Here is a 19,380-nt window from a genome sequence, read left to right as displayed (position 1 = left end):
AAGGAACACATGCCACACCTATGTTTGTGACACATGACAGTCAGAAAGTCGAACACCATTACAGATAAAATTATTACTTAGTCAAGGGCTGGAGGTGGTCAGCTCACGCTGGGCCTGGGCTCCACACACCTTACAGAGAGGCCAGTGTGAGCCTCATAGATGAGACTTTAATAGGAGTGAGGGAGAGATGGCTGGGGAATGTGATGGCTGATGACAAGTTCTGCAAGATGGCTCTGCCGAAACCATTGAGACAGTGCAATCTATGTGGTCTCAAAGGGAGGAATAAGGAAGGAAGGGTGGCAGAAAAAAGCATGATATTTTAAAGAACTCAGAAAATCTGAAAAGTGGTTTCTAAATCTGTCTCCATTAATATATTCTTTTTTGGGGGGGGTTGAGACAGGGTCTTGCTATGTAGACCCAACCTGGCTTCAAATGTGCAATCCTCCTGTCTCAGCCTCCTGAGTGCTGGGATTACAGCCATATACCACTACATCTAGCTGTACTCGCTCTTCTTATACAAATATTTTATGATGCTTCTTTGTCAACCCCAAACAAAATTTTAATAGCATAAAAATACATATGAGGGAGAACATACGATTTTTGGTCTTTTGGGCCAGGCTAACCTCACTCAGAATGATGTTCTCCAATTCCATCCATTTACCAGCGAATGATAACATTTCGTTCTTCTTCATGGCTGCATAAAATTCCATTGTGTATAGATACCACATTTTCTTAATCCATTCGTCAGTGGTGGGGCATCTTGGCTGTTTCCATAACTTGGCTATTGTGAATAGTGCTGCAATAAACATGGATGTGCAGGTGCCTCTGGAGTAACAGTCTTTTGGGTATATCCCCAAGAGTGGTATTGCTGGATCAAATGGTAGATCGATGTCCAGCTTTTTAAGTAGCCTCCAAATTTTTTTCCAGAGTGGTTGTACCAGTCTACATTCCCACCAACAGTGTAAGAGGGTTCCTTTTTCCCCACATCCTCGCCAACACCTGTTGGTGGTGGTGTTGCTGATGGTGGCTATTCTAACAGGGGTGAGGTGGAATCTTAGTGTGGTTTTAATTAGATCAAGGGCAAACACAACAAGGGGATTGGACTATGAGCACATGATAAAAGCGAGAGCACACAAGGGAGGGGTGAGGATAGGTAAGACACCTAAAAAACTAGCTAGCATTTGTTGCCCTTAATGCAGAGAAACTAAAGCAGATACCTTAAAGCAACTGAGGCCAATAGGAAAAGGGGACCAGGAACTAGAGAAAAGGTTAGATCAAAAAGAATTAACCTAGAAGGTAACACCCATGCACAGGAAATCAAAGTGAGTCAATGCCCTGTATAGCTATCCTTATCTCAACCAGCAAAACCTCTTGTTCCTTCCTATTATTGCTTATACTCTCTCTACAACAAAATTAGAGATAAGGGCAAAATAGTTTCTGCTGGGTATTGAGGGGGGGGGAGCAGGAGGGGGTGGAGTGGGTGGTAAGGGAGGGGGTGGGGGCAGGGGGGAGAAATGAACCAAGCCTTGTATGCACATATGAATAATAAAAGAAAAATGAAAAAAAAAAAAAAATACAAACTTCCCTAACTATAAGGTGAAGGAAAGTAACTTGTCATAAAGCCACGGCTATTAAGACATGATTAAATAGACCAAAAGTGCATAGTGTCAGTGCTATGGTTTGGATAAGTGTCTCAATGTGCTAAAGATTTCATCCTTAGCCTGCCATGCTATTGAAGGTGGTGGAAACTCTATGAGGTGGAGCCTAATTGGAATTCTTCTGGTTATATGGAGTAGTGCCTTTGAAGGAGATATTCAGACCCTGGCCTCTTCTCTCTCTGCTTCTGGCTGCCATGCTGCAGGGAGGTTGCTCCACTAACTCACTCTCAACCATGCTGTATTAACTTGCCACAGGCCCAAAGCACTAGGGCTAACTTATCATGGTCTAGAACTTCCAAAGCAGCTTTCCTTTTTTAAAGCTGATTATCTCAGACATTTTGTTACAATAACAAAAAGCTAATTAGCACAACTAGCAAATCAAATTTCAAAATGAGAGTTGTCATTGGTGTTGGGATGGGATGTTGAGCGTGGAGCTAGATACATAAAAATCTCCTGCTAAAGTTCTAAACAAATAGACCAAAAGGTAGAATTTTTTTTTTTTTGCATTTACCTAGCAGCTGCATTCCTAGAAGACATACTGTGTAGTAAAACCATGTTGAAAATATTTTATTCCTGATGATAACATTAAGTTGGGATTACGTTCAAGGCATAGGCAGTATAAACAGTGTTTGCACTTGCTTGAAAATCTGAGCAACATCTAGAAATCTTATAGGAACCAGGACTATTCAATATATGAGGCTGTCCAGGGTAGTTAGGATATTTAGTGCACCTCCTATTAAACTGAAGTTGCTTGATAACTATGACTAACAGCAGCCCCCAATTTTCCAAGGAGCCCTCTAAGGAGCAGCATCTTCCCTACTGAGGAATACTAAGGGACTGCATTGTCAGTATGTCTTCCCGAAGTGTCCTAAGAGAGGCGATTGGAATGACACAGGTGGGATTGCAGTATCATGTGTGCTGGAGGGAGCAAGGATCACAAAGTCACCTTTCCAGAGTTCTAATTCCCAGTACTACAGACTTAGAGTCAGACAGACCTAAGTACTGTCCCTACGTACTAGTTCATTCGTACTGCTGCTTGCTTCACACTCACTGTGGGGAAATGTGCAGTTAGTTAGCATCTCTGAACTTTAAGTTCTTCTACTTCATCTACAGTAAGTGCTTCAACACTGACATCACAGGAGAGAGTTGTGTTACAGAACCCAGCATGGGGACTTACAGGAAGTATACCACTCCTTTATACTTGTGGTTCTGATACTGTCTGAAGGCTGAGGCGGGTTCTTTTTTTCTTCAGATTAAAGAATTAAAAGGTAGGAAACAGGAAAATAGCAAAGTAGATAGCAAAGTAGCGAGGTTTATTTGGAGTGAAACCAAGAGTTCTCAAGTGAGAAGCAGGATCTGGAAATTGGCAGTCCCTCCCAAGACAGGGCTTTCTTTTTATTCCCCTCTAGTCCCTCCTCTTCTTCATTTCTGTTTGGATTCTACTTCATCCATGTGGGCACGTAGTCTCTGGATTGTGAAGAGCTGTGGGAGGAGTAACACCTGCGTTCTCTGTCATCCCACTCAGTGTCTTCTGGAAGAAGACAACTCCTCTGGGACTCTAGCAGTTCCCCTTTCAGTTCAAGGTCTTGTCTCCCTGTTCTGCGTTTGGCCCTTCTGTGTGACAACAGAGCTGATGGCCACTTTATCCATCTCTCTGGAGAGGCACAATAGAGAAGCATTTAGAATGTAAACAATGAAGTCTAACTCTAAGTTCAAATCCTAATATCCCCTGAGTAAACGTCTTAATTTTCAGAGCTTCAGTTACCTCTTCTGTAAGATGGGGACAATAGAACTTATCTCATAGTATTATTTGGGGAATAAAAAGAGAAAATGTTCTTTATACACTCTTAACACCTGGTTCATAGTAGGAACTCAATAAGCAATGGATGGTTCTACCGTAATTACTGTTGTTACTACTTCTACACTGCCCTTTCCTTGGCTAATCTTCCTGCTACTATTCTTGCTGGTCCAGAGGCTCTGAGGTCAGTTTCTTGTGACCTTGGGGCTATTTTAACTGCCTAGTATGAATTTTACCACATTCCTGCACTCTGCTCCTCCAATTTGGCAACTTCTGAACATTACAGTCCTTAGAAAATGTTGCTTTGCAAAGTAACAAGTAACTGCTCTCATTGTCTGTTAAAATAAGCCTTGAGTGGCAAAATAATTGTGGGCAAATGATAAACTCTCGGTAAATATTTGGATAGTAATCATAAAAATGTAAAGTGGGTATGACATCCTTTGCCACCTACAATGTGAGGAGAGACATCCTCTGTTAGAAAATGGCCTGGACCTTGGTTTTCTGGGAGACTGTCATCATAGGGAAGTCTTGATTTTGGCCTTACCTGGACCCATGGATCCTGTACAAATCCAAGAAGATACTTAACTGCACTTTAATCTGAATTATTTTCTTTGTCATATTTCTTATTTTACTGCTAAAGCAGGATTCAAGAGATTTTGGAAAATAAACATTTATCATTCTGTTAGGAGTCAATGCATCAATGATTAAGTTCAGGTAGAAATTTATATTTTTTTATAACCTTTGCTGAAAATTAACATGGTTTTCCAATTGCAACATATAGCCTCTCCCCAGGAGCTGGCTTTCTGGGGAAAATAGCTAATATTTTTCAGCAGCTATTGAAAGCAAGAACCAGGCTGGTATAAAATGTGCATTCTTCTGCATTCCTGTTTCCCTTTGCACAAAAAGCATCAATTGGATGAAATAATAGCTATTCAGCTGGTCATTCCCTTATGACTGCAAGCCATTTGGAGCTCAGTCACACTTGCAAAAGCCAATATCGACTATGTGTAGAAATATCTGGAATGAGATGCTTCACTACTGACATCTTTCATTCATAATTACTGCAAAGTTGACTTGCCTGGGCCTAGTCAATGTCCAGTCAATATTCCCATTATAAGCTGGAGCAGGGTGAATGGCGAGGGCAGAAACACAAAGCAGATGTATACTCAATGGGCCCCCATAGACCCAGCCATCAGAGTTGGCTGGAGAGGGGTCTCATGAAGCACTGAGTTCAGAGAGATGGGTGGGTACCATTTGATGGTTCCCAATAATCTGTGTTCCATGGGATTGGAAATTAAGTTTCTTCACAGAGATACAATGTTTATGAACATCCTCTGGGAAGCCTAATTATCTAAACAGGAGTGAACCATTCTTCTCTGAAGAGATAAAGCTCCAGATAAAGTAACAATTACTTTTGCATTACCATAGCACTGTTCAGTTTGTCACAGAACACATTTTAAGTGGACCTGACTTACATGGTCACACTCAGTCTGTAAGCATTGCAAGTCAGAAAGCATAAGCAATTATCTCTCATCCGAAAGAAGAAAGCCCAGGTCTTTGCAATGGTATGGTGACCCTGCTCTGTAACAGAGAGGAGTTGATGATCAGGGATTATAATACAAGAATGCTGGAGAGTGGCTGGGTTTATGATGGGCTGCTACCATAGCATCTGCTTGCATTGTAATCCAATTTGATCATTTCTACTTTGCCAGAATTTTCTCATAAACTTTATAAATCAGTCAATATTAAGTGTTGTGAATACTTGCATAGCTATTTGTTAAATCAAAGTTTTGTGAAGTCTCATTCACTGCAAATAACTAAGTAAGGTCATCAGAGTTTTTGGTTTTATGAGTGTTCCTTACACCCAGTTTCACAGAAAATGCTTTTAGATATCATTACTCATGACCATGATGAGTGTCACTACCTAAATCTAATTTAGGTAATCTTCCTGCCACTGTAGTGTCCTAGCACAGGAATGAGTATTAATTTACTGTTAATTTAGTATGTTAATCCTTAATTAGCAACAAGTCTGGTCTGAAATAACTGATTCTAAAAGCTCAGCAAACTTTTACCCAAAATAAAAGCCATCAATGCATGCATATGTACACACACATGCACATACATACACGTACATGTCCTCATCTCTCCATTACATGCATTTTGAGAATCAACCACATGGATATTAACTTTGAACATTCACAGTAAGTTTAAATGGAACCATAATTGTGTAGCTTATTTAAGAAGCAATCAGACTTGGAGATGAATATTTGGCTGAAGATATCTTCAGAAAAGACCCTCTCAGAGCCTCTCAGGTTCAGGGAGGCTTGGAGAAGATCAAGTGCAATCACTTGATGTAAAATCAATTGTATTTCTGTAATTCTGGAATCAATGGAGTGTTCTACAAACATACATTCTCATATTTAACCCCTCACTGATCTCTAAAGATGGTCTCTATCATCCCTTGTAATTGGTTCAGAGAACTTCATTGATCCATCTACTCATTCATTCATTCCATGATTATTGACAGCCTGCTATAGGGAATCTTCTTCCCAAGGGGTAAGGACACAGTGGTGACAAAACAAAGTCTACCCTTATTGGAGCTTCCAATCTAGAGAGATTAAATAACTCACCCAAAGTCATACAGTCAAATAGGAACAGGCCAGAGTTCCAAGTCTTGACTGTTTGATTTCTAAGTCCTGTTCTTAACCAATACAACATGCTGCCCTCTACAACAATAGAATTTAAAGGAGAACTAAAACTTCTTGCCTGGTATTCACTGTTGCTTTCCCCTAAAGAGACTATGGGTGTTGCCATGTCAAAATAAGGCTCCTTTTTTCAAACCAGGCCATATGTTCCTGCTGTCTCTGTCTCTGTCTCTTCTTTTCTCAGCTCCACTCATCTCTCTCACCTTCACTACTAGTTGCCTATTCAACATATACTGTCTCTTTTCCTTCTATTGACAGAACCACAACTTTGGGGCAGCACTATTGAAAACTAAAAAAAAAAAGTTTTCCAGGCTTTGTACAAGGATGTTCCTGTGACTTAATTCTGTCCAATGAGGTACATGAGGAAGTCTAGTAGAATAGAGCTTCTAGAAGAGATAGCATTTTCCTGATGAAAATGGATAGACTCTGCTCTGTTCTAGATCCTCTGCTTTTTGATCTTATTCTCCCCTGTCTGCTGGGACATGGGCTGATTCCTGAAAGGACAGCCTGTGAAGGTGAGGGACACTCACTGAGGGTGGCAGAAGAAGATGGAAGAGGCTTAGATACTTGAGGATTTACTCAGTCATACAAGGGCTGGGCTCCCTCTCCCTGGACATGAAAAAAATATACCATTTGGTTAAGCCACTGAAGTTGGGTATTTATAAAAGTAGCTGATTACAATACCATTGGTAGAAAAAACACAAAATATAGCACCGATAAATTCGATGCTGAACAATCACCACCTCTATATCATCATCAGCATTTATAGAGTGAATACATAAGGTATCGCGCCAACTTTTTCCACAGGTATTATTTATTTACCAGAGGAAACTGATGAGGAAGGTGTCATTACCTTAGTTTACAGAAGAGGAAACTGAGGCCCCGGAGAATTAAGCAACACATGCAAGGTCACTCTGAACACAGTGGAGCTCATCTTCAAATCTGGCTGTAAAGCCTAATCTTCAAGCACCTGATTATAAAACCACATAAAGTGACAATTGCTAGTATCTGAAAAATACAATTGTATTGATGTTTACTACAATAATGATCAGGAGGGTCAAAATTAAGATCAATCTGCATTTGTAGTTTCTTTAAAATTGCTGTACAATAAAATGTCTTCCACAACATTCAAGCCTAATAACTTCAAATCCTCCCTCTTTTTCCTTCAAACAACATCACAGAGCATGAAAAACATACCTCCAAGCTCTGCATATTCAGAACAAAAATAAAGTCTATTTGCCTGTCATTCTCATATCTAAGCATGACATTTGTAGTTACTAATATCTATAAATCATCGAGCTCTTTTCCTCCTGGACTTATTTTGACCATATTAGGATGGAGGTTGGAATTGGCAAACATCATAAAAGGAGGAGGTTTCCAGAAGGATGGACAAGTTCAGGATATCGATGTGGTTGCCATGTAAGGAATAGATAGAGCACCACCTAGCACCTTTTTTCATGTCTTTATCTACTTTCTCTGCCTAAATAGGATTCTCCATAGCAGCATTCTTGTGCCCCCAGGTCCCCAAAAGACCAGCTTTCTCCTCTCTCTCCTTTAAAGGATAATCTCTATGACCCATTCAAGAAAAACATTTTCCTTTGAAGCCATTTGATATTTAATTAGAACTGACCTGATTATATTTTACTTTGTTCAAGATTAAATACATATTTTATACATACCCACTCGCACACCTCTCCTCAGTCATGCTTTTCCCAGACTTCAATTCATGTTTGTTATGCAGGTTCAGCTTTAGGCTTTTAGCAAATATGTGAAATACCCCTCTGAAAATATAAAAAATTCATGATAAAACTTTTCTATTTTAAATTCTTTTTTTATTTATTATTTCATTTTATTTATTTTTTTGTTTGGTTTTGAGACAGAGTCTTGCTTTGTAGCCCATGCTGGCCTCAAACTTGTGATTCTCCTACCTTAGCATCCCAAGTGCTGGGATTATAGGTGTGCACCACCAAGCCCAGATAACAAAGCTTCTTTTTTTGTTGTTTGTTTGTTTTGTTTTGCTCAGTAGAAGATGTGTTCATGTGGCCAATTTAAATGTTTAGTTGCCCAAAGCATTAGGAAGACTGTGGTATTCAATCTCCCCTTCATGTAATTCCAAATTAAATCAATATCAGAGCAGAAAGCAAAGATAAGTCCAACTCTAATTTTTCTGATCAAGATCATTTAAATTTGAATATCATGTCTTAAAATACATGTGTACAGTCCCCCCTCAGTATCTGCAGAGGACCCGTGTTGGGATACAGGAATATACAGATGTTCAAGGCCCTTATTTAGATTTTTTAAATTTTTTATTTTATTCATATGTGCATACAATGTTTGGGTCATAATTCCCCCCTTCCCCCCGCCCCCTCCTTTACTACCCCTCCCTTCTTTACCCCTCCTTACCCCTCGCTACCTGGCAGAAACTATTCTGCCCTTATTTCTAATTTTGTTGTAGAGAGAGTATAAGCAATAATAGGAAGGAACAAGGGTTTTTGCTGGTTGAGATAAGGATAGCTATAAGGGAGTTGACTCACATTAATTTCCTGTGCGTGTGTGTTACCTTCTAGGTTAATTCTTTTTGATCTAACCTTTTCCCTAGTTCCTGGTCCCCTTCTCCTATTGGCCTCAGTTGCTTTTAAGGTATCTGCTTTAGTTTCTCTGCGTTGAGGGCAACAAATGCTATCTAGCTTTTTAGGTGTCTTTTGGTGATCAAAGTCCAGTCCCCTTGTTGTGTTTGCCCTTGATCTAATGTCCGCATATGAGGGAGAACATACGATTTTTGGTCTGTTGGGCCAGGCCAACCTCACTCAGAATGATGTTCTCCAATTCCATCCATTTACCAGTGAATGATAACATTTCGTTCTTCTTCGTGGCTGCATAAAATTCCATTGTGTATAGATACCACATTTTCTTAATCTATTCGTCAGTGGTGGGGCATCTTGGCTGTTTCCATAACTTGGCTATTGTGAATAGTGCTGCAATAAACATGGGTGTGCAGGTGCCTCTGGAGTAACCTGTGTCAGTCTTTTGGGTATATCCCCAAGAGTGGTATTGCTGGATCATATGGTAGATCAATGTTTAGATTTTTAAGTAGTCGAGGCCCTTATTTAAATCAGCACAGTACTTGTATGTAACTCACATATCATCCTGTATGGTTCAATCACCTCATGATTATGTACAATACCAAATACAAAGTAAGGATTATGTAAATAGCTATGCTGTACTCTTTAGTGAATGATGACAAGAAAAGTTTGAACACGTTCATGGAAATGAACAATTTTAGGCATAACTACATGTTAACTCTGTAGCTAGTTGAATCCACAGATTTAGAACCATAGGTATGGAGATGACTGTAGATACACATATATAGATTTAACAAAGATATAGATAAATATATAGATGTAGATGAAATACAGATATAGAGGTATAGCTATAGACACACATATGGGTGTATCTGTTCTTCTGTCCCCTGAGTCAGACTCAGACTGTCTGCCTGTCTGGTAGTTGGAGAACTCAGTACTACCTATACTCAAATCCTTTGGCTAGGATATTTTACTTTATATAGGATGTTAAAAAAAAGAAGCAACCTTGATTTCAAATTCTTGGGTCACAAATATGAAAATCAAAAGGAAAGACACCATCCCAGAGAAAAGTATGCTGTTTACTGATACAAAGGGAATAAGATACACTAAGATACACCATTGTTACTGGTGTTCCTTGTGATAGCAATATTTTCACTTTTGATTGCCATATGAATTCCATGCTCTTTTGAAAAGCTGCTATTTTCCATCCACACTGTTAGGTCATGAGTCTATAGAATTATCTTGCCTAATTCATACTCAATTAGATACTCAAATATTGGGTTTTAATTGATTGGCATTCATGAAAAAACAAAGTTCATGCTTCCAATTTCTTAACTCCAAATTTAAAGTTTTGAGAACAACCTTGAACTTAAACAATTTAAATTATATGTCAGTAATCAAGATAAAAAAATGCTTCCTATATATTTTTTCATTTTATTTTGTTTTGTCTTGGAAATTATAAAACTATAGTAAGGTTTAAAGAGTGGCCTCCATCCATATTTCTATGACTCAAAATTTATCATCATTAATTTGATACACTTGCTTTAGTATATATACATTGCTAAAACAATTGCTGAGGTTAAATATGAATCTATTTTCCTTCAAAGGAAATATTAAAACATTACAGATTAAGCTAAATGTTCTTTTTCTACCATCAGAGTCCTGTCACCATTCACCTCTTTTCAATTTCTTTCCCTTTCTCCAAAAGTACCACCTATAATCATTTTTGTATGTAGCCTTACAGTCCTTTTAAAAATGCTTCTATATCTATCTATGTCTGTAGAAAATATACAGTATTGATTTTTGTGTTTCTCAAGTTCAGATTTTACTCAGGCAGAACATTAGTCTTCAAAGAACTGTTTCCCAAAAAAAAAAAAAAAAAAACCCTGTGATCAACTCAATAGAGGAAAAGAATCCCATATAAGTAATACCTATTATTTTAATAAATGTTTAAAAACTTTTAGCAAACCAAGAATAAAAGTAATCTTCCTTAACCTGAAAATAGAAATCAAGAAGAATAATCCTAGAGTAAAAATGTATACTTAATGGGAACATAATAGAGAGCCTTTCAAAGCTAGGAACAGGCAACTGTCACTATATCTGCTCAATAGATTCAGGCCAGTGGGGAAAGTCACAAAAAATAAGCAAAAGGCAAAAGAGGTGTGGAAAGGAATAGATCTGGCACTAATCACATACAGGATGGTTTTGTCTTCATGAAAAATCTAAGAGAATCAAAAGACAAAGTTAGGACTAATAAAACTCTTTGGAGACTTTTCTGGATATATGTTAAGTATATAAGAATTATTTATGTGAAAAATCTCTTATACCAACAGAAATTAATTAAAAATCTTACTTTAAAAATGCCAGTTTTAGTGGCTGGGGATATAGCTCAGTGGTTTAGTGTTTGCCTCCCATTCATGAGGCCCTGAGTTCAATCCCTGGTACCACAAAAAAAAAAAAAAAATGCCAGTTTTAGAGATATGTCTCACTATGTAGCCCAAGCTGACCTCGAACTCACAAATCTCCTGCCTCAGCCTCCCCAGATGCTGGGAATAGAGGCAAAAATATGTCATTTTTAATGATAACCCAAATTAGTATGGGTCAACAAAAAAATTAACCATAGCTGCATAATAATCTTATGCAGGAAATTACAAAAAAGTATGCTTTTATATAAAAAACAAAAGAACATACATATAATGGCCTGCATAACAAGAGAGATATACCATGTTAATGAATAGAGAAATACAATTATAAAAATGAAAAGTTTGCTCATATTCATCAATAAATTAAGGAAAATATAATTTTTTGAAAATATGAATTTGAATCTTAACAAGTTTATCATGAAACTTGGTCAAATTATCTTAAAATTTATGCAAAGCACCAAAAAGTCTGGAATAGACTATCCAAATTGGAAATAAAACAAAGTAATTACTCCTTCTAGAAATTAGGTTTTATTTTAAAACTCTATTAATTGAAATAACATGTTGCTTTTCATGGACATAAATTATACCAAAGATGCAGAGTAGAAATTTCAGAAACAGAATTATACAAGAAGGAACCAACACATATATGCATGCTTGATATGTAGCAAGGGTAACTAAAAATAGTAGAAAATTAAATAATCTCTTCTTTTGGGGGAGGGGAGAAATTTTCAAATGAAATCTGTATTACTGCAAACAAAATCCCTGTGACATTAAGGACTTAAATATGAAAAGTAAAAGAACTATTAAAAGAGAGTGGAGTGATATGACTCAGGATGGAAGAATTTCCTCAAATAAAATATAAACACTAAATTTAAAAGTAAATATCAAGTTTGTATTAGATTCAAAACTTCTGTACTACAATAAAAACCATAAAGTGGAAAAATCAGTTCAGACTAGTGAGTAGCTGACAAAGATTAATATGTAGAATATATGAGAATCCTTAAAATAAATCAGAAACAGACAAACAATAGAAAATATATGAATAAAAACAAAAACACGATAATTCCTAGGAAACAAAATGGCCAATAAATGCCCTCTTTGGTTTCTCAGGAGTTTCATCGGCTGTCTTCTGTTGAAAAGACGTTTTTGGTTGGACTTATATAACATTTCATGTGCTTTAGACTGACACAAATCCAAGTGTCTGACAGTACCATATGCTGATGGAGATAGAGAACAATATGAACTTCAGGCACAAATGGCATAACTATCTTAAGACCACATTGGAAAGGAGGTAGCAATATTTAGTAAAATCAGACATGTGCATTTCCTAGAACCTCTCACCTTACACCTAGGCGTAGATATGCAAACCATACTTCCTCTCATTTTCACAAGAAGTAAAATAACACACCTTGTATCATTGCTTTTAATAGAAAAAATTTGTAAAACAATATATGTACCTATCAACAGAACAAATTACCATTAAAATATGTACCGAAATGAAATACCTAAGTAGCATGTAAAACAAAATGAAATACTGTTGAACAATTTAAAGGAATCAGCTAGAGCTTCTTTTTTTTAAATTGTTCTATTATTCATATGTGCATACAAGGCTTGGGTCATTTCTTCCCCCTGTCCCCACCCCCTCCCTTACCACCCACTCACCCCCCTCCCTCTCCCCCCTACCCCCTCAATACCTGGCAGAAACTATTTTGCCCTTATTTCTAATTTTGTTATAGAGAGAGTATAAGCAATAATAGGAAGGAACAAGGGTTTTTGCTGGTTGAGATAAGGATAGCTACACAGGGAGTTGACTCACATTAATTTCCTGTGCGTGTGTGTTACCTTCTAGGTTAATTCTTTTTGAACTAACCTTTTCTCTAGTTCCTGGTCCCCTTCTCCTATTGGCCTCAGTTGCTTTTAAGGTATCTGCTTTAGTTTCTCTGCGTTAAGGGCAACAAATGCTAGCTAATTTTTTAGGTGTCTTACCTATCCTCACCCCTCCCTTGTGTGCTCTTGCTTTTATCTTGTGCTCAAAGTCCAATCCCCTTGTTGTGTTTGCCCTTGATCTAATGTCCACATACGAGGGAGAACATACGATTTTTGGTCTTTTGGGCCAGGCTAACCTCACTCAGAATGATGTTCTCCAATTCCATCCATTTACCAGTGAATGATAACATTTTGTTCTTCTTCATGGCTGCATAAAATTCCATTGTGTATAGATACCACATTTTCTTAATCCATTTGTCAGTGGTGGGGCATCTTGGCTGTTTCCATAACTTGGCTATTGTGAATAGTGCTGCAATAAACATGGGTGTGCAGGTGCCTCTGGAGTAACCTGTATCACAGTCTTTTGGGTATATAGCTAGAGCTTCTTGTATCAACACTGATTAATCTCGAAAGCATAAAATAAGTGAATAAGAATATAGAATTAAAAAATGTGTGTATAATTTTATTTATACAGTTATTAAAAAGCTCAATTTTATAAATCTTTATTTTTGGTTGCACTAGGGTTTGAACTCAGGGCCTCATACTTGTTAGGCAAATGTTCTACACACTTGAACCACACCCCCAGCACCAACTTTACATGTACTTTAAGGTTAGCTAGATACACATGTAGTAAAATTATAAAAACATACTACCTAGGAATGAAAAACACTGCACTGATAATTTTTTCCTCTGGAGGGAGTGGGGAGTGGGATTTGAGAGTGATATTATATAGAAATTTAACATGTATTTCATATTTTATTTCTTAAAAATATTTTATACAAGAAATTATACTTGATAAATCTTGGTGGAAGGCACATAGGTGTTTTCTATGCAATTCCCCATATACTCTGTATCATTAAAATATTTCATTTGACTTAAACTTTTCTAAGACTAAGAAGCCATTATTGATGCAGAAGAGGTAATAATGATCCCTACCCATGATCCCCAAATTTAGTGGAGTAGAAAGTATTGGAAAAGTGACAAAAAAACTCTAGAAAAGCTGCCTGATTTTTCCTCCCAAAGGAAAGTCGTATTTTGCCCACACCCTCATCCATCTTCAGAATAATACACTTTTTCTGTGTTCATCATCATCAGCCATGTCAGCCTGTTGAGACTTACTCCTGAATGAATACTACTTCAAAACACTCTCAACCATTTCCCCAAATACTGTCTATCAGTGCCCACCTTCCCTGCCACGATAGTAAATCCCTCTCCTTGATGTGCAGTCTGCCTGTCTTACTTCAAGTTTGCAACCATTAGCATTTATGATGCTTCTCCTTTGGTCTTGGGCTCCAGCCTACTGCTTAGCTTCATTTCATTGTCCTTGTCCTCCTTTCTTGGTTATCAAGGTCCTTTGCTTACCAACCAGAGTTCAGTGTGTTTTCAGTTATGACTTCACCATAATCGATGTCCAATTTATTACTTCTGGATCAGCTGCAGTTATATGGAACTTGTATTCCAGGACTTCTCTTACCTCCAAGCACCTGCATGGGATGACTCTTGTAACTTCCCACTCTCACTTTTTGTGCTTACTTTTCTTACTCTCTTAAACTCCAGCTTAATCCCTTATTCCTGGAATCTTCCCAGATCTTTGAGACTGGAACCATCTACTTACCCTGCTATTAAATGCAGCACAAAATACCATAATCACTCTCACTCACCAAATTTCAGCCCCATTCAGCTGGGGAGAGCATGGTGTACCATCTGTCACATACTAACTGTTAAGCAAAAAGCCTGGTGGATAGTAGATATTCAATAAATATTTCATGAACAAATGAAAGGAAATCAAGTCAGACTCATGGTCTACTCAGTGAATGATTTGTTTTCTGATGAGTGGTATAGTTTGCTTCCACAAAATCAAGATTCTTCTAAACAGCTCAAATTTGCTCAGTAATTCATTATGTAGACCAAATCTTCCAAAGATGTTCCTAGTTCTTTTTCTTTATTGTTGTGCTGCATGGGGGTACACTGTAGCATTTACAAAAGTTCTTTCAATATATCAAATATATCATACTTGAATTCACCCCCTCCACCACTCTCCTTTACCCCCCTACTCCATTCCTGAAATAGTTTCAACAGGTGATCATTTATATACATGTATGCACAATATTTGCACAGTATTCACCCTCACTGGTAACCTCCCCCCAACTCCCAGGACCTTTTCTGCCCTCCTGTTCTCAGATTTGTAGAAGAAAAAAAAAGAGAGAAATGCCCTTTTTGCTTATTTAAGATAAAGGTGTCTACAAAACACATTTCCTTATGATGTGTTTCCATATATATATTATAACCCCAAGTGGTTCATTTCCTCTATTTTTCTTCATTCCACCTTAGTCCCTTTCTTATGGTGGTTTCAGCCTGTTGAAAAAATTCTACGTATTCTTGTATTGAGAGTATATCAACCATATTCATCTTCTTAGTATCCTTCTTTTACCCTCCTCCTATCACATGTGACTTCCCTTTAGTGTGACCTGTTTTGCAAAGCTTTGGCTTTAAAATTTTTCAAATCTTTTCTGGAATAATAAGTCCCATAAGACTATGCCATATTATGCACAGTTTTAGTTTTTCCTTTGTTTGAACATTCTTCTTTCAAGTATGATGTCTTTAAGTCTAAAATATTTGCAATTATAATTCTTTACTTGCTTTCTTCTAGGTTAAAGTAATATAGAAAAGATGGTGTTTTTTTCCCCATAGCACAATGCAGGAATTAAAAAATGGAGAGTAGGAAGAAAAGGCAAAACTGAAGTAATAGCATTCATAGAAGGTGATAGTCAGGCACCAGTGGCTTATGCCTGTAATCTTAGCTACTTAGGAATCTGAGTTCAGGAGGACTGTGGTTTGAGGCTAGCCTGGGCAAAGAATTCTCAAGACCTCATAACCAAAATAACCAGAGCAAAATGGGCTGGAGGTGTGGCTCAAGTGGTAGAGAACTTGCTTTGCTTTGCAAGTGGGAAGACTTGAGTTCAAAAATTCAAACTCCAGTCCCACAAAAAAAAAAAAAAAAGAAAGAAAGAAAAGAAAAAAATGAAGGCGAATAAGACAGCCCTAGTTAATATTCGCCTTTGCCCAGCTCTGGCATTTGGGTACTGGTGATGATCGTGGATTATTGCTCCATTCTGTTGGCCTTCTAAGGATTTTTCTTTTGCTACATCTAAACAACAACATGTAAATGTGAGTACAGGAAAGGGAATTCTTATTAACAGAGGCTGTTTGATGATTCTTTTCATACCAGTTTAGATCTCCTTAGTACGCTTCTGCAGCAGCAGCTGGGAGTGATACATTTTCTAAATTATCACAAGATTTAATCATGTAATGTGACCAAAGAGCAAGCAGAACTAGTTACAGCAAGAAAAAAGCAACAAACAAGAGTACAAACCAGTTATAATCTACTACAATTGTACTACTTTTACCTTTACAAATACTTTATGAAATATATGTGTGTATATACATGTTAAGTATGTGTACAGATATGCTTCATTTCATACATAATATGTATTTTCTTTCATATATCGTGTATAATACACATTAAAATACACATATATCATATATTTTAGAGATAAGTTTATGTTGCATTTATTTGTTGTTAGAATACAAGCTGATTTTTCCCTGGGAAACTGGTATTTCTGCAACAGATTTGTTTTTTTAATATTTTTAGGGGGACTTTAAGAAAAAAATTTGCTTAGCTTGAGGATAGAATAATCTCCCAGGATTCTGTATTTTAATTTTATACAATGTTTAAAATTTTATAAGTAAACCAGATAACATTTGTCTTAAATAAGTATTAGGAGAATATTTGAAAATGCCCATTAGAGCATGCCTACCAATATGTTTCAATATACTTATTCTTGATTTAAGCACTATTAATCCTTTACATCTTTCTTCTGAAGAGTTTTAAATTGTACTCTTAAGCAGGGTTCATTACTATGAGATGCAAGTAGAACAATTAATTTATAAATTTAAAGTGTCTCTGGCAAATGCAGCTGCTCATGCATGTGGCTGATGGCAGAATAGTGAGTGCTGGATAGCGCAATGCTGTGTTCTGCAACTTAGGCATAAGCAGAGTGTACCAGGAAAATATTTGCAGTGACATTTCTGTCCTGAAACCAATGCCCTATCTCAGAAAAACATATTATTCAGAAAACAGCTCCAGCTGGCTGCAGATATGACTTTCAGTGGTGACAGTTAATATAATTTGTAGACTTTAAGTATTTAAAAACTGTAAACCATATCTTGTTTCCTCAAGCCTTCCCCACCCTGCTTCTCAAAGCTGATGTCTTTCCCTTTTATCATAAGAAACAAGCCAATATGTCTCCTTTCAAACTCATTTAAATTTATGAAGTTATAACTTATCTCTGAGATTGTCTTACATGGGATTCAGTAAAAATTAATTTGCAAGCCTATTTTTCTCTTAAGGTCTAGGGGCTATTTTGATAGTGTATTGCTTTCTCAGAGTGAGAAGTAGAACAATTAAGTGAGCACAAGGTTAGAGTAACAAGTTTTGGATCAGAGACTTCTCTGATCTAAATGCTTATTTTTACTAAATCTGAACTCTGTGTGCTTAAAAAGTCATATGACCTCTTCATGCCTCAGTTTCTACAGAAATAGGAGGATAATAACAATAGCACTTTTGGCTTAGGATTGTTGGGATGATTCAATCAAAATATCTATAAACTTTTAGCACAGTGCCTGGCACAGCATAGAAAGTTAAATGTTAGCTGTTATTCTTATTAACTTTGTCTTATACTGATTAAAGTTCATTTATTTTTTTTCCCATATTGGCTGAGCATGTTGAGGTGATAGAACTTAATACAGAGACAAGCAACCAAGTATCAACTAATAGTAAGATACTAGAGTCTAGTTAACAACTTTGCTTTTACCTACAGCTTTGAATCTCTGATGTTTCTATATACAAAATAAAAGTCAAAATACCTCATCAATCAGGTACCTTAGTTGCAAGGAAAAAAAAAAACATAAAAGAGACCCAGGCTAACAGAAGCAGAATAGGAATTTATTGAAAGGAGCTGGGGACGCAGGAAACTTGGAGACCTCTGAAGCCCAGGATGGACCCTTGTGCTGTCTGGCTGCCCCTGGATTCTGCACAACACCCCAGCTGGCCGTGCAAATGCTACTACTACCAACAAGAATTCCTCCATGGGCATCATTCCTTGTGACCTCTGTAACCACTATTGTGGCCTGCAGCCTTCTCCTGGGAAGCCAGACCACCAAGGAATTTATGGCCCTAAAAGACACAAGCCACTCAATTGCTCCCCTATAGCCCACACCTTGGATGACTCCTATGATCAACAGAGACCAGCCATCACACTCTAAGGAGCTGTAGCATTCACTGGTAACTTGAAAACTCCAGGGCACCCCAGTACTTTTGACCCAACAAAGAAGTTGAGAGATTTTTTTCAGGCACAGTAGCTCACACCTACAATCCCAGCTGCTCAGAAGGTGGAGATCATGAGGATCACAGTTTAAGGGCAGCCCAGGCAAAAAACATGAGACCATATAAAAAAAAAAAAAAGGCTATGGCTCAAATGGTAGAGTGCCTGCCTAGCAAACACGAGACCCTGAGTTCAATCCCCAGTACTGCGAAAAAAAAAAAAAAAAAAAAAGCAGAAAAAGTTTTAAAATTTTTAGCTTAATTTATTGCTGTTTTGTTTTGAGGGAGGAACATAAAATATGAAGTTTTGTGGAAAACTCCAATAAGCTCAGGAAAAGTATCTTAGAGTCTAATATTTCACTTTCCTTTTATTTTTATCTTTTATGAGGCCATATTTAAGCACATTCTCAAAAATATGTGTCTAATGCAGTCAGTAAATTACTTCTTCACTTGTATATTTAGAGGAGAGTGACAGACATCACCTAGTTCATAGGCTGAGTTCTACAACCCCGGCAACTGTCACTGGCTTTCTTCATTGAAAATAATCAATGGCTTTGACAGATAGAAAAGGGAGGATATAGTGGCATATTGTGATCCATCTTCACAGCATGTCTCAGAGTAGCTGTCCCTGCCAGGGTCTGCTCTTTGATTTTTTTTCTCTGCTCAGGACTCAAGGGAATATTCTTAGGGTCTTTTTGCCACTGAAGTTCCCTGAGGATAAAGGGCAATAAATACCTACAATTTGCCCAGTGCTTTTTTGGGTCTACTGATGAATTTCCGATTTTAACTCTTCATTCTAACTTGGTATGTTTTTGATAAGTTACAAAATTAATTTGGAAAGATTC

The sequence above is a fragment of the Castor canadensis genome, chromosome 10, assembly GCF_047511655.1.
Source record: "Castor canadensis chromosome 10, mCasCan1.hap1v2, whole genome shotgun sequence".
In the NCBI taxonomy this organism is placed as follows: domain Eukaryota; kingdom Metazoa; phylum Chordata; class Mammalia; order Rodentia; family Castoridae; genus Castor; species Castor canadensis.
The sequence above is the reverse complement of the archived record's forward strand: the minus strand, read 5'-3'. Positions refer to the sequence as shown.